The sequence below is a fragment of the Anolis sagrei genome, chromosome Y (genome assembly GCF_037176765.1).
Source record: "Anolis sagrei isolate rAnoSag1 chromosome Y, rAnoSag1.mat, whole genome shotgun sequence".
Lineage (NCBI taxonomy): Eukaryota > Metazoa > Chordata > Lepidosauria > Squamata > Dactyloidae > Anolis > Anolis sagrei.
This window is the reverse complement of record NC_090035.1, coordinates 49,912,120-49,929,283: the sequence shown is the minus strand read 5'-3', so window position 1 is coordinate 49,929,283 and position 17,164 is coordinate 49,912,120. Positions and strand designations below refer to the sequence as shown.

General features: G+C 38.8%; 1 protein-coding gene across 2 annotated transcripts in view; it reads right to left on the bottom strand.

Annotated features, from left to right (window-relative positions):
* Positions 1-17,164, bottom strand: part of LOC137095296 (actin-binding protein WASF2-like) — a 174,293-nt gene that overhangs the window by 13,914 nt on the left and 143,215 nt on the right. The gene's annotated exons all lie outside the window — the stretch shown is intronic.

Here is a 17,164-nt window from a genome sequence, read left to right as displayed (position 1 = left end):
TCCAGTCGGTGAAAACAAGACCTGGGGCTGACTGTAGCTCAGATCACGAACTTCTTATTGCTCAATTTAGAATAAAACTAAAGAGATCAGGGAAAATACACAGACCAGTTAGATATGATCTCACTAACATTCCTAGCGAATATACAGTGGAAGTGAAGAACAGATTTGAAGGACTAGATTTAGAAAACAGAGTCCCAGAAGAACTATGGACAGAAGTCCGCGACATTGTTCAGGAGGCGGCAACAAAGTACGTCCCAAAGAAAAAGAAAACCAAGAAGGAAAAATGGTTGTCTGCTGAGACACTGGAAGTAGCCCAAGAAAGGAGGAAAGCAAAAGGAAACAGGGATAAGGGGAGATATGCCCAGTTAAATGCGCAATTCTAGAGGTTAGCCAGAAGAGATAAGGAACTATTTTAAAATAAGCAATGCATGGAAGTGGAAGAAGACAACAGAATAGAAAGGACAAGAGACCTCTCCCAGAATATTAGAAACATTGGAAGTAAATTTCAGGCAAAAATTGGTATGATAAGAAACAAAGATGGCAGGGACCTAACAGAAGCTGAAGAGATCAAGAGAAGGTGGCGAGACTATACAGAAGATCTGTATAGGAAGGATAATAATATTGAGGATAGTTTTGACAGTATGGTGAATGAATTAGAACCAGACATCCTGAGGAGTGAGGTGGAATGGGCCTTAAGAAGCATTGCTAACAACAAGGCAGCAGGAGACGACGGGATCCCAGCTGAACTGTTTAAAATCTTAAAAGATGATGCTGTCAAAGTGATGCATGCCATATGCCAGCAAATATGGAAAACACAAGAATGGCCATCAGACTGGAAAAGATCAACGTATATCCCCATACCAAAAAAGGGAAAAGGGAAAGACTGCTCAAACTTCCGTACACTGGCCCTTATTTCTCATGCCAGTAAGATAATGCTCAAGATCCTGCAAGGAAGACTCCAGCAACACATGGAGCGAGAGTTGCCAGACGTTCAAGCTGGGTTTAGAAAAGGCAGAGGAACGAGAGACCAGATTGCCAATATCCGCTGGATAATGGAGAAAGGCAGGGAGTTTCAGGAAAAAAAAACATCTACTTCTGCTTCATTGACTATTCTAAAGCCTTTGACTGTGTGGATCATAATAAATTGTGGCAAGTTCTTGGAGGGATGGGCATACCAAGCCACCTTGTCTCTCTCCTGAGGACCAAGTACAAGGACCAAGTAGCAACAGTCAGAACTGACCACGGAACAACAGAATGGTTCAAGATTGGGAAAGGCGTACGGCAAGGCTGCATACTCTCACCCAACCTTTTTAACTTGTATGCAGAACACATCATGCAATATGCGGGGCTTGAGGAATGCAAAGCTGGGGTGAAAATTGCTGGAAGAAACATAAACAACCTCAGATATGCAGATGACACTACTCTGATGGCAAAAAGCGAAGAGGAGCCGAGGAGCCTTCTAATCAAGGTGAAAGAAGAAAGCACAAAAGTCGGGTTGCAGCTTAACATAAAAAAACCAAGATTATGGCAACAAGAATGATTGACAACTGGAAAATAGAGGGAGAGAATGTGGAAACCGTGACAGACTTTGTATTTCTAGGTGCAAAGATTACTGCAGATGCAGTCTGTGGCCAGGAAATCAGAAGACGCTTACTTCTTGGGAGGAGAGCAATGTCCAATCTTGATAAAATAGTAAAGAGTAGAGACATCACACTGGCAACAAAGATCCGCATAGTCAAAGCCATGGTATTCCCTGTAGTATCCTATAGATGTGAAAACTGGACCGTAGGGAAGGCTGAGCGAAGGAAGATAGATGCTTTTGAGCTGTGGTGTTGGAGGAAAGTTCTGAGAGTGCATTGGACTGAGAGAAGATCCAACCAGTCCATCCTCCAGGAAATAAAGCCCGACTGCTCACTGGAGGGAAGGATACTAGAGACAAAGCTGAAGTACTTTGGCCACATCATGAGGAGACAGCAAAGCCTAGAGAAGACAATTATGCTGGGGAAAGTGGAAGGTAAAAGGAAGAGTGGCCGATCAAGAGCAAGATGGATGAATGGAATCCTTAACGTGACTGGACTGACCTTGAAGGAGCTGGGGGTGGTGACGGCCGACAGGGAGCTCTGGTGTGGGCTGGTCCATGAGGTCACGAAGAGTCGGAGACGACTGAACGAATGAACAACCAAGTAAAAGAAATAGATTAAACAAACAGTTATGGTACAGATCGCAAAAAAGAGGGAGACAGCAATCAAAAAGCCCACGATATGGTTCAGATATGTGGATGACACCTTCACCATTTGGAGCCATGGAGAAGAAGAACTCAACAGGTTCCTGGACCATCTTAACAGCATCCACCCAAGCATCCAGTTCACCATGGAAAAAGAAAATGAAGGAAGACTGCCTTTTCTAGATGTCCTAGTCATCCGCAAACCAGATCAACAATTGGGTCACACCGTCTACAGAAAACCCACACACACAGATAGATATCTACATAAAAACTCCAACCATCACCCAAGTAAAAAAAAAAAAGCACCATTAAAGCCTTGGCAGACCGTGCAAAAAGAATCTGCGAACACCACCTCCTCCAAGATGAACTGAACCACCTCAACTGGGCTCTCCAGGCCAATGGATACTCCACCTCAGACATCAGAAGAGCTGCAAGACCAAGAACAAGCCACGAGAGTAAAGATGAAGATCCACCCAGAGGAAAAGTGTTCCTGCCATACATCAAGGGAACCACTGATCGCATAGGGAAGCTGATGAGGAAACACAACATACAAACAATCTACAAACCCACCAAGAAAATCCAACAAATGCTACGTTCAGCAAAGGACAAGAGGGATCCTCTCACCTCTGCAGGAGTCTACCGTATACCATGCAGCTGTGGACAAGTCTACATAGGGACCACCAAACGCAGCGCCCTGCCACGCATCAAGGAACATGAAAGGCACTGCAGACTACTTCAACCAGAGAAGTCAGCCATAGCAGAGCACCTGATGAACCAGCCTGGACACAGCATATTATTTGAGAACACAGAAATGCTGGACCACACCAACAACCACCATGTCAGACTACACAGAGAAGCCATTGAAATCCACAAGCATGTGGACAATTTCAACAGAAAGGAAGAGACCATGAAAATGAACAAAATCTGGCTACCAGTATTAAAAAACTCTAAAATTATAACAGCTAAACAACAGAGAGGAAAAAACCAGGCACAGATTAACACCTCCCAGCAACAGATTTTCCCAGGCTCAGGCAGGCCTTCAAATGCTAATGAAAGTGATCAGCTAAACATTCACACCTAACTGCAGCAGGGAAGAGCTCCTTGCCCCACGCCAGCCATTCCACAGATATATAAACCCTTTGTCCTAATTCCAACAGACCTCACTACCTCTGAGGATGCTTGCCATAGATGCAGGCGAAACATCAGGAGAAATGCCTCTAGAACATGGCTCTATAGCCCGAAAAAACCCACAAGAACCTAGTGATTCCAGCCATGAAAGCCTTCGACAATACATTGAACATCTCTACGGGGAGAAACTGTTCCAAGACACAAGGAAATTGGAGAAACTAAGGACCAGGAAAGCACATCTACTGTGCTCCCTGACTTTCCTTCTACACTGCAGAGACACAGATACCATCCCACAATTTCTCGCAGCCAGAAGGACTTTCAAAACACCACAGGCTCATCGGATCTATGACCGCCTAGAACGCAACCTCTTACGAGAGAGAATTCACACCATCCGCAAAGAACTCGCAAACACAGACAAGGAATTGCTGCACCTCCATATCAACATCAGCCAGAAGATGAATTCCCAGGACTGGAACAAAATAGACAACCTCACTTACAAGAAAATGGAGAAAAACATGGCTGTCCACACCAACAGACAAAAACAAAAATTCCACAAACGCCAAAAGCAACAGCCGAAACCAGAACAGGATACATCATGGACCATCATCAACCTGACAGACAGACAACTCTCTGAAGACCAAGTATCCATACTAGCGAAAGGAGGAAACTTTGCTGTAACCGCCACCAGGATCCCAGTAGAAAACATCATTGCCAATGTTGAATCAGCAATTTATCGCCTCCCCGAGGAGGAAGCAGAAGAAGTACGAGCAGAAACAGCAAGGATCCTGAAAAAGGCAAAACTTCCCTCCAGTAACATTACTAGGAAGGAAAGACAAGCCATCAGAGAACTGAATTCAGATCCTGATATCCTCGTTATGCCAGCAGACAAGGGGAATGCCACAGTAATCATGCATACGGAACAATACAAGGAGAAGATCAGAAAACTCCTGGACCCTACTATATACAAAAAACTCAAGCAAGACCCAACTGCTAAAATAACCAGGAAAACCAACACCCTGATTAAGAACTCCTCAATAAACTTTGACATACGACAACAGCTATGTAAATCGGAAGCCCATCCACCAAGGTTTTATGGACTCCCAAAAATCCATAAGGACTCCACCCCACTCAGACCCATTGTGAGTGCCATTGGATCCCCCACATACGACCTAGCAAAATTTCTTGCTGCACAGTTACAAAGCCATATTGGGCTCACTATACACTACATCAAGGACTCAGCCCACTTCATAGAAAAAATCAGCAATCTCAAGCTAAATACAAACGACAAACTTATCAGCTTCGATGTGGTATTTCTATTTACCATGGTCCCAGTAGCAGACACCATGGCACTCATCAACCAGAGGTTCCCAGAAGACATCACGGCTCTGTTTCACCACTGCTTCACCACCAGTTACTTTCAGTGGGACAATGAATTCTACGAACAGAAAGATGGAGTAGTATGGGGAGCCCTCTCAGCCCGGTCATAGCTAACTTCTACATGGAACACTTTGAAGAATAAGCCCTGGAGACAGCAACCAAAAAGCCCACGATATGGTTCAGATATGTGGATGACACCTTCACCATTTGGAGCCATGGAGAAGAAGAACTCAACAGGTTCCTGGACCATCTTAACAGCATCCACCCAAACATCCAGTTCACCATGGAAAAAGAAAATGAAGGAAGACTGCCTTTTCTAGATGTCCTAGTCATCCGCAAACCAGATCAACAATTGGGTCACACCGTCTACAGAAAACCCACACACACAGATAGATATCTACATAAAAACTCCAACCATCATCCAAGTCAAAAAAGAAGCACCATTAAAGCTTTGGCAGACCGTGCAAAAAGAATCTGCGAACCCCACCTCCTCCAAGATGAACTGAACCACCTCAACTGGGCTCTCCAGGCCAATGGATACTCCACCTCAGACATCAGAAGCGCTGCAAGACCAAGAACAAGCCACGAGAGTAAAGATGAAGATCCACCCAGAGGAAAAGTGTTCCTGCCATACATCAAGGGAACCACTGATCGCATAGGGAAGCTGATGAGGAAACACAACATACAAACAATCTACAAACCCACCAAGAAAATCCAACAAATGCTACGTTCAGCAAAGGACAAGAGGGATCCTCTCACCTCTGCAGGAGTCTACCGTATACCATGCAGCTGTGGACAAGTCTACATAGGGACCACCAAACGCAGCGCCCTGCCACGCATCAAGGAACATGAAAGGCACTGCAGACTACTTCAACCAGAGAAGTCAGCCATAGCAGAGCACCTGATGAACCAGCCTGGACACAGCATATTATTTGAGAACACAGAAATGCTGGATCACACCAACAACCACCATGTCAGACTACACAGAGAAGCCATTGAAATCCACAAGCATGTGGACAATTTCAACAGAAAGGAAGAGACCATGAAAATGAACAAAATCTGGCTACCAGTATTAAAAAACTCTAAAATTACAACAACAAAACTGCAGAGAGGAAACAATCAGGCACATCTTAACACCTCCCTACAGGGGATTTTCCCAGGCTCAGGCAGGCCTTCAAATGCTAATGAAGGTGGTCAGTTGAAACATTAACACCTAGCTCTTGCAGGGAAGAGTTCCTTGCCCCACCCCAGCCATTCTCAGATATATAAACCCATTGTCCTAATTCCAACAGACCTCACTACCTCTGAGGATGCTTGCCATAGATGCAGGCGAAACGTCAGGAGAAATGCCTCTAGAACATGGCTCTATAGCCCGAAAAAACCCATAAGAACCTAGAGGGAGGATTACCACACCCTAATATTAAAAAATATTATGAAGCGAGTAGATTAAGATTAGTTATAGAAGGAATAATAAAAAAGAGGGAGTAGATTGGCTAAGTAAGGATTCAGAAGAAGAGGAGGAAGAAATTTGGAATATATATTTTAAACAGTTTATGAGAAAAGAAATTAGGGAAATTAGAAACCCAATGTTGAGCAATATATTAGAAGTATGGAACAAATATAGGAGAATGTTAATAACGGATGGTTCAGTTATAACCCCAATTGCAATGGAAAAGAAATTTCCATTTTTTTTTAAAGTAATGGATAAAAAGTTAAGGGAATTTTTTTTAGACAAAATAGGGGACTGGAATGAAGAAGGAAACAATTATGGAAGAATTTAGAGAAATAAAATTGACATGGTTCCACTGTATAAAATTAGAACAATGGTTTAAAAATGGGGAAAAAATAACAAGAACAGAAGTAAGCTTAACCAATTTGAACAAATAATACAAAATGGAAGGGTTGTAGAAGAGCATGAAAATTTGAAAGGAACAACTAGTAAAATATATAAGAATAATTGAAACAAAGGAAGGAAAAACAAAAAACAACACCCTTAAGGAGGTTTGGGAAGAAGATTTAGGGATAAAAATAAATGAAATAGAGTGGCAACAATTATAAAGACATCTAAAAAAATTATGAATACGGGGTAAAGAAAATTATTATAAGTTAATATGGAAATGGTATCTAACACCAGTAAGATTATCATAGATAAATAAAAATTATTCAAAAAATTATTGGAGAAGATGTCAAGAACCAGGAACGTATATACATATGTGGTGGCAATGTAAATATGTAAATAATTTTTGGGGGAAAGTATTTAGAGAAATAGAACATATAATGAACATTAAAATAGAAAGAAGTCCTAGTATAGCTTTATTATCATTATATAACAATAAACAATTGAAAAAAGAGGATAAAGAGGCGATAACAAATTTATTAACAATAGCAAGATTGCTTATAGTAAGGAACTGGAAAAAAGAAATAAATATACAAATAGAGGAGTGGTATAAGGAAGTATGGAAACTGGCAAGAAATGATAAGCTGACATATATATTAAAAGTTAAAAGAAGTATATGGAAACAAAGTGATTTTGATGATGTATGGAGAAAATTTATTGTAAAAGGATTAAAAAATAAAAAGAAGGAAAGTTACCTCCACAGGAGGAATTGCAATTTTGGAAAGACGACATGTAAAAGTTGTGGCTTGAGGGGGCGGGGAGAGCACAGTGGTGAGGAATAGAAAATATGTTTAAGCAGAATAATAATACTAGATGCCAAATTATGTTAGGTTGTATTGAATAATATCTATCTGCTGTAAAATAAATGTATAACAAATGTATTAACTATGATAAAATAATAAAAATTATTAATAAAAAAGAAGCAATCACAAGATATAATTAAAATTAAAAAGGGGGAAAGGCTACTGATAACAGACAAAGATATCCAAGACGAGGTTCTTGTGGGTTTTTTCGGGCTATAGGGCCATGTTCTAGAGGCATTTCTCCTGACGTTTCGCCTGCATCTATGGCAAGCATCCATGTCAAACGTTTCACTGTTTGACACCAGATTCCAAGAATCTGGTGTCAAAGAAAAAGATCTACGCCAGGGCAAAAGCTGAAGTCCAAAGAAGGACAAGAGAACTCAAGATCATCTGGTGGACAAAGAAGGCTGAAGAAATCCAACACCTGGCAGATAACCATGATGCTCAGGGATTCTTCAAAGCCACAAAGGTCATCTATGGACCAAGAAACCATGGTATACAGCCTCTACGTTCATCAGATGGAACCAAACTCCTGAAGGACCAAAAATCAATTGCACTACGTTGGAAAGAATACTACCAAAGCCTCCTGAACCGCAGCTCCAATGTGGCCGAAGAGGTCCTCTCACAAATCCCGCAACAACAAACCAGGGATGAGCTTGCAGCACTGCCTAGTCTGGAAGAAGTCAGCAATGCCATTAGCTAACAAAAGAATAACAAAGCCAGCAGACCTGATGAGATCCCTGCTGAAATCTTTAAAGAGGGAGGACCTGAGCTGACACACCAACTCCACCAGCTCATAGAAAAAGTGTGGGTGACTGAGAAAATCCCAGCAGATTTCAAGGATGCCACCATCATCACCCTCTTCAAAAAGGGGGAAAGAACAAACTGCGGAAACTATCGAGGTATCTCCCTTCTAACCTCAGCTGGGAAAATCCTCGCAAGAATCCTTGCAAATCGTCTTCTGCCCCTCTCAGAAGACACCCTCACAGAATCCCAGAACGGCTTCCGCCCCTCCAGAGGAACTGTGGACATGATCTTCACTGCATGACAGCTCCAAGAAAAATGCAGAGAACAAAACCAACCTCTGTACATGGCATTCATCAACCTTGCAAAGGCATTCGACACAGTGAATCGCAGCGCTCTCTGGACCATCCTCCAAAAAATCGGGTGCCCAAACAAATTTGTGAACATACTGTGGCTCCTCCATGATGACAACAGTTTTGGACAGCAATGGCTCCCAAAGTGACCCATTTAAAGTGTTCACTTATATAACCACAGCAGCACAAATGACTCACGAAACATTGGAGGACCAGCGGACCTCTTCTGGGGAAGCGGACCCAAACGGGCCCGCACTTACTGCCAGCCCCGCTCATTTTAAACCACGAGGGAACAAAGAACAAAGAAGGTGAACAGCCGAAGCTGAAATGTAAGTTTCATAAAGAAATAATTCTTGTCTATGGCAGAAGCTCCCTTGGGAAATTTTAGAAATTTAGAGATTAAATTAAAATTAACCTAGAGCAAAAGAGTGGAAAAAAAATCTATATACAAAGGGAGGCCCTCAACAGACGGCCTCCCAAAGAAATCCAGCAATCCAGTATCTGTCTATGCATCAAACCCACTGACCTTGGAGGACTTCGAAGATTGGAGTGTCCCAGGGGCCAAGGGCGAGGAGGTCCGGTTTGCGAGGCTTTCCTCCCCCCCTGCCCCCCCCCCCAGGAGAGGGAAAAGGAAAAGGTATCCTCGCGAGGAGTGGAACCTCTCGAGGAGAGAAGGCTTTCTCACGAGGAAGGAAAAGGGAAAGAGAAAGGGACGTAAAGGGGATAGCGGCGAAAAGAAGGAGGCGGGGTCTATGGAAAAGACCAGCAACAGGAAGTGACGGAAAGGAAGGCGGAAGAAGGGCAGAAGCCAGAAGGACAAAGACTACAACCATAGAGAAGACTACAACCATAGAGAAAAGACGACAGAGAACGGTCACCATAAGCAAACAAAACAAAATAAAATAAAAATAATAATAGCAAAATAAAAACAATTAATTAAACGAAGAAAGAAGACAAATAACATACATAAGAAGATCAAGAAATAAACACTCATATAAATCGAAGGAAAGAAGAAGGAGAGTGAAAGCGGAGAGAAAGTAAGGCCAGGAATTGAGATCGGAGGAAAGTGCAAGACACGAAGAGTCAGTGGACCAGGATAAGAAAGGAACAGAAGGAGCTGACGAAGAAGCGAAAGAAGAAGAGGGAAAACAAAGACAGGAGCAATAGAGGGCTTAAAAGAAGAGAGAAGACAAGGCTTGAGTAAGGAGAACAAGAGAGAAAGAGAAAAACAGGCACCAATACAAACCTACACGCATAGATACCAATACAAACCTACACACATACCCATATAGCTACAAAAATAAGCAAAGGGAAAACAATATTAATTTAAAGAGTAAGATTATAGTAACAATAAAAATAATATATATACATATATACATACATATATATACATACATATAGAAAATTGAGGGTGAGGTAATAAAATAGACAAATAAACACGCAATAAATAAAAAATAATAAATAAATAAAATTAAAAAATAATAAAAAATAATAAAAATAATAATAAAAATAAAAATAACAATAATAATAAAATAACAATAATAATAATAAAGTAAAAATAAAAAATAAAAAAATAAAAAATAAGAATAATAAAATACAAGCAAACCAAATTCAATAATTAATAATCATAAATAAGTAAAATTTAAAAATAATCAGAAATAATCACAACAGTCCAGGAAACAATAAAAATAGAAAAATAAAAATACAAACAAATAATAAAATAAATAAATAAAATTACAAACAAACAACACAAACAAAAAGCAACAAAAACAATAATCAAAAAGATCCACAATAAAAGCATTCCAAAAATAAATAATAATATTAATAAAAGAAAGAGATATAAACAATACAAATAATAAACAATACCAAAACAAATTCTAAATTACAAGGCAAACAAATAGCCAAAAAAAAAATAATTATAGATACACATTTATAAAACTCAAGAACAGAAGTAAAAAAGGAGATCTCAATAAACAAAACAAAAGCCCATAAACAAAGAAGAAACATTATAATTGTCAACTAAACAAACATTTCAAAAAGTTATACATAAAAACCCAATAAAAGCAATAAAAATAAAACAACAAAAACTAATAAACAATATTAATAACAAAAAAACTTAACAAAAACAAAAGATAAGAACAACAGTAAACAATATATAGAAGAAGGAAAAAATATGACGACCCCAAAAGCAAAGATGGAGAGAGAGCCCAAGGACACAAAAGCACCAGCTAGAAAAGGATCATGCACAGAAGACACAAATTCCAAAGACATAAAAGTACCAGCTAGAAAGGGATCATGCACAGAAGACACAAATCCCAAAGACAACACCAAAGACATATTAAAGGAAATCCAGAAACTATCAGAGAAACAAGAAGAAGGGCAAAAAGAAGTTAAAGCATTATTAGAGAAACAAAACAAACATTATGAAAAAGTACAAGAACAGCTAAATGCAATGAGAAATGAGATAAAAGATCTAAGACAAATGAAAGATGAACTATCTAAAGCGTCTACAGATATTAAAGATCTAAAAGAAGCCAAAGAAAAAATAGAGGAGAACCAGAACAAACTTCAAAAGAAAATAGAAAAGATGGAAAAAAAATGAGGACAGCCTAGAAAAGGACTTAGAGAGAATACAATTCAAAGAACTAGAATACCAAGTAAGAATAAGAAATCTACAGGAAGAATCACAAGAAGATCTAAGACAGACAATAACTCAACTCATAGCAAATATACTTAAAAAGCAGGAGACAGAAGTAGACAATGAACTAGACCGAGTGTACCATATACAAACCTCATATGCAAGAATAAACAAAACACCCAGAGACATAATAGTACAATTCACCAGGAAAACAAAGAGAGACAGCATACTTCAGCAATCCAACAAATCCCCCATATTCTACAAAGACAACAAGATTACTATTCTTAAAGAACTTCCAATCTCAACTCTAAATAGAAGAAAAAAATACAACTTTCTCACCGATGAACTAAAAAAACGGAAAATAAGATTCAGATGGGAAAAGGAAGAAGGAATCATGCTAACCTTTAAAGAACAAAGAATATGGATAACATCGGAGGGCAAAACGAGAGACTTCTTCAAAAAACTAAAGAAAGAACAATGGAAGAAACCTCAAAACTCATCTACAAGAAACCAAAGGGAAAAGAAAAGACCACACACACTGTCTTCAGATGAAGAAGAAGCCAAATCAGACCAAGGAACGTCCAAGATAGACCAAACGGAAGACGGAGAGGAAATAGACAACGATCTGGATGAAGAAAATAAACATCAAAATGCATGAGAGACAATTAAAAATATATTCTAACAACTGCAATGGACTGAACTCTCCTAATAAAAGGAGAAAAATATTTTATCATATTAATAAAGGAAATTATCAAATTGTGATGTTGGAGACTCATATTTCCCAGAGGCATGTAGCACACCTAACACACACAAAAAAACAGGAAAGATATACTACTCTTCACACACAAAAAAGAAGAGAGGGGTAGCAACCTATATAAAAGAAGACATACCATCAGAATTAAAATTCAGAGATGAAGAAGGGAGGGTGGTAGCGGTAATGATTACTATAGGAGGGGAAAAAACACTGATATGCAACATCTATGCCCCAAACGGCCCCAAATCAAAATTCACAGAATACTTGAAAGAGAAAATAATAAGTATAGAATATGACAACTTAATAATTGCAGGGGATTTCAACGGGGTCATAGACAAAAAAATAGATAAAACCAGCAACTCACAAATCAACAAGAAGAAAGATCAGACTAGCACACTCCCAAAGAGCTTCTTATCACTAATGGAAGAACTAGATCTGCAAGATATAATCTCTCCCCCAAAAAGAGATTATACCCACTATTCCAATAGACATAAAATATGGTCCAGAATCGATATGGTATGGCTGACAAATTCACTGACGACAAAAACTAATAAAATCAAAATACTTCCAAGAGACAACTCAGACCATTGTGCACTAGAACTCATATTAGACCAGAGACAAAACCAAAGGAGATGGCGCCCCAATGATAACTTACTCAAAACAGAGGAAGATATAAAGGAAAACAGAACCAAAACTAAAGATTTTTTTGATATTAACAACAGACCGGAAACAAAACCTCAGATAATCTGGGACACAATGAAAGCAGTGATGAGGGGCCAATTAATACAACAAAATGTGATTAGAAATAAACAAAGAAACAAAGAAATTAACTACCTAGAAAAACAAATAGAAGAAGAAGAAGAAGAAAAGGCCTCAAAACAGAAACATCCAATTGGAAAAGAGAAAGGAAGATAGAATGGTTAAAAAAAAGAAAACACCATCTAGAACTAGAATCAATAGAAAAACAGCTTAAATACATAAAACAACAGCATTTTGAGAACGCCAACAGACCTGGAAGATGGCTTGCTAGAAGAGTGAGAAAAAAAGAAACAATCACAAATAATAACAAAAATAATATCGGAAGACAGAGAAGTAACATCAGACAAAGAAATACAGAAGGAATTTCAGAGGTACTACAAAAGGCTATATACAAAGGAAGATATACCAGAAGAGGAAATAACCAAATACTTAGGGAAACTAAAACTACAAAAGATACCAGAAGAGCAATGGGAACAATTAAATAAAGACATTACAGAAGAAGAGATCCGAGATGCAATCAAAAACATGGACAGCAATAAGGCTCCCGGACCTGACGGCTTCACGATGGGCTTTTACAAGAGAATGCTTGAGGAAATCATACCCTCCCTTAAAGAAATAATGAATTCAGCTCTACAAAACAAAGGAATACCAAATTCCTGGAATGAAGCGGTAATCACCATGATCCACAAAGAAACAATGGATCCGAAAGATGTCCGAAACTATAGGCCGATTTCCCTGTTGAATACCGACTATAAAATATTCACTAATGTATTGGCAAAAAGATTAAAACTCTTCTTAAAGGACTGGATTCGAGAAGATCAGGCGGGTTTTCTACCGGACAGAAATAAAAGAAAATTTAAGAACCATACTAAACGTAATAAAGTATTACGACACACATCATCAGGAAGAACTAGCGTTATTATCATTAGACGCGGAAAAGGCATTTGACAATTTGAATTGGAACTTTTTCAAATTATTAATGGATGAATTAGATTTGGGATTTCAATTTAAGAATGCAATAAATTCAATATATACTAACCAAGAAGCAAGAATACAAGTAAACGGACAACTAACAGAAAAGTTCCTAATCAGCAAAGGGGCTCGACAAGGATGCCCCCTTTCTCCCTTAATATTCATTATGGCATTAGAAACAATGTTGGAACATCTAAGACGGGATAAAGAACTGAAAGGATTGAAGATTGCCAAACAAGAATACAAATTGAGGGCATTCGCTGATCATGTTATTTGCATTGTAGAGGACCCTGCCAAAAATATAAAAAAGTGGATATCGCAAATTGAAGAATTCGGGAAAATAGCAGGATTCAAGTTAAATGAAAAGAAAACAGTAATCCTAACCAAAAACATCACAAAAAAGAAACAAGAAGAGCTTCAAGAAATGACAGGATTTCAAAACAAAAATAAAATATTTGGGAATATGGATCACGGTGAAAAACGCCCAACTGCTCCAGAACAACTATATAGAAAAATGGCAAGAAATAAAGAAAGACCTAACCAACTGGAGAACGCTAAATCTGTCATTACTAGGGAGGATAGCAATAATAAAAATGAACATACTCCCCAAAATGCTATACCTTTTTCAAAACCTCCCCATCATTCGAAACATGAAAACATTCGACACTTGGAACAAAGACCTATCAAAATACATCTGGAATGGGAAAAAGCCCAGAATAAAACACAGAATATTAATAGACACTAAAAACAGAGGGGGTTTCGGACTCCCGGACCTAAGAACCTATTATGAGGCTTCCGCTTTAACTTGGGTAAAGGAATGGATTGTGCTGAAAAAAGAAAGAATACTCACATTAGAGGGGTTCGACCTCAGAGCGGGATGGCACGCATACGTCTGGTATGGAAAAACAAAAGTAGAACAGAATTTCGGGAATCATTTCATCCATTCCTCCCTGATAAAAATCTGGAACAAGTACAAACAATATTTCCATACCAGAACCCCGATGTGGCTATCACCCCTAGAAGCAAAACAACAAAGACTACTAGGATGGACAATTTGGCCTACCTACAAAGAAATCCTAAAAAAATCAAAGGATTCGTACGAGCTGAAGGCACAGGAAGAATTAACCAAGAAATTCAACCACCTAACTTGGTTCCAGAATGTGCAGATAAAAGAATCGTTCAACCAGGACAAAAAACTAGGCTTTAACGACAAAGAAGACTTTTGGGATAACCTATCAAATACGGATAAGAAAAACATATCAAAAATCTACAACAGACTCCTAGACTGGGCCACAGAGACAGAGGTAGTTAAAAATTGTATGACAAACTGGGCAAAAACATCGGAAGACCAATAAAAATGCACTAATGGGAACAACTATGGAAGAAGAAATTAAGATACACGTACTCATCTGATCTCAAGGAAAACTGGCTCAAGACATTTCACAGATGGTACATGACGCCTCAAAAATTAGGACTAATGTACAAAAATTTAAGATCAAACTGTTGGAAATGTCAGTCACATGAGGGCAGCTATTTCCACATGTGGTGGACTTGCAAAGAAACGAACAACTACTGGAAAACCATACATGAAGGAATACAGAAGATATTAAAAAAGAAATATCCAATGAAACCCGAATACCTTCTACTAGGAATTACAGACAACGAATTGAAACTAGACCAAAACGAGGACATTTTATTTACCTATTTCATAACAGTGGCACGAATGGTCTTTGCAAAACTATGGAAAAATGAAACACCACCGAAAGAACAATGGCTCAGGAAAGTGGTGGAAATAAAGGACATGGACAAACTAACTTTCCTATTAAAGAAAAACACAGGAAAATGCATAAAACAAACAGACTGGAAACCTTTTGAAGAATACCTCAAAGAAGAAATGAAAAAAGATGGAGAGAGAAGTTAAAATCAAGGGACAGAAACAGAGAAAGACATTGCTCTTTAGAAAAAGAGCACACGTATATATGAAAGTGTATATGTGTATATATATATATATATATATATATATATATATAAAAATAGGTGAACACACAAACGCAAGTATGTGTATATGTATATATATAAACATATAATCATGTAAGGACTAAGACTGGGACTAACGAAACAGAAGAACTGCCAGGAACAAGAATGGAAGTCAAATCTCCCCCCCCCCCACCTTTCCCCCCCTCCTTTCCTTCATCTTTCTTTCTAGCCCCCCCTTTCCCCCCTCTCTTTTACACCATTTCCCCCCTATCCTATCTAATCAACTGTTCAACCAACCTTTTTAATGTAAAACAAAATGCAAAATAAAAGATAAACTATCAGACATAAAGGATATGGATAAGTTGACTTTTCTTTTGAAAAATAGCACAGGTAGACCAATAAAACAAACAGAATGGGCAGTGTTTGATGAGTATGAAAAAAGACATATAGACATAAAGTCTACTAAAGAACAGGAAGACATTAACGGACAATTAGACAGGGAAGGATGAAAAACTGGGATAGATACAGCCCTGGATTAACTCAGGGAGAACTTTATATAAACAGCCTGAAATTAGAATGGAAGTCAGTTTTTATTCATTTATTCATTTATATTTTTGTATTTTTCTTTTGTCTTTTTGTTTGTTTGTTTGTTTGTTTGTTTTTTGTGTTTTGACTCATATTTCCCCCTCACTCACCCAATGTTACCACCCCTCCGCACACCCCTTCCAACCCTTTTTCATTGTATTATTGTAAACTGAATAAAGATATTTTAAAAAATAAAATAAAATCGGGACAGTAAAGAAAAAACACTAAAAACATAGGGGAACTCCAGACAAAAAACAATCAGGACCAACTAACTACCTCCCAACAAAGGATTTCCCCAGGCAGGAAGCAGCCAGGCTTGAAGCTGCAAGGCTATTAAATTCTAATAAAGGCAATCAATTGCAGCATTCACACGTGCCTCCAGCAGACAAGAGTTCTTTCCCCACCCTGAGCATTCCACAGATATATAAACCCACTTGTCTATTCTCCAACGAACCCCTCAACCTCTGAGGATGCCTGCCATAGATATGGGTGAAATGTGAGAAGAGAATATATTGTCGAAGGCTTTCATGGCCGGAATCACTCCGTTCTTGTGGGTTTTTTCGGGCTATATGGCCATGTTCTAGAGGCATTTCTCCTGACGTTTCGCTTGCATCTATTGCGAGAATATCAAGGGAGAAAATCTCATAATATCTGCTTTGAACTGGGTTATCTGAGTTCACACTCAGATAATGGGGGATTTTCTGCCTTGATATTCTCGGATATAGGGCTGTGTGGAAAGCCCCCCCAGTGATTCCAACCATGAAAGCCTTCGACAATACAAAGCAGTCCCTCTCAGCTTTTCCTGATATTCCTGCCTGCCCAAGAGCCTACTCATTTGGTTCTAATTTATTTAATCCTTATTGCCTAAGAAATATTGGGCTTTGAGAGTCAAACATTCTATTTAACACCTACTGGTTTTTTTATGGTTATTTCAATGGGTGCATATAAATGGA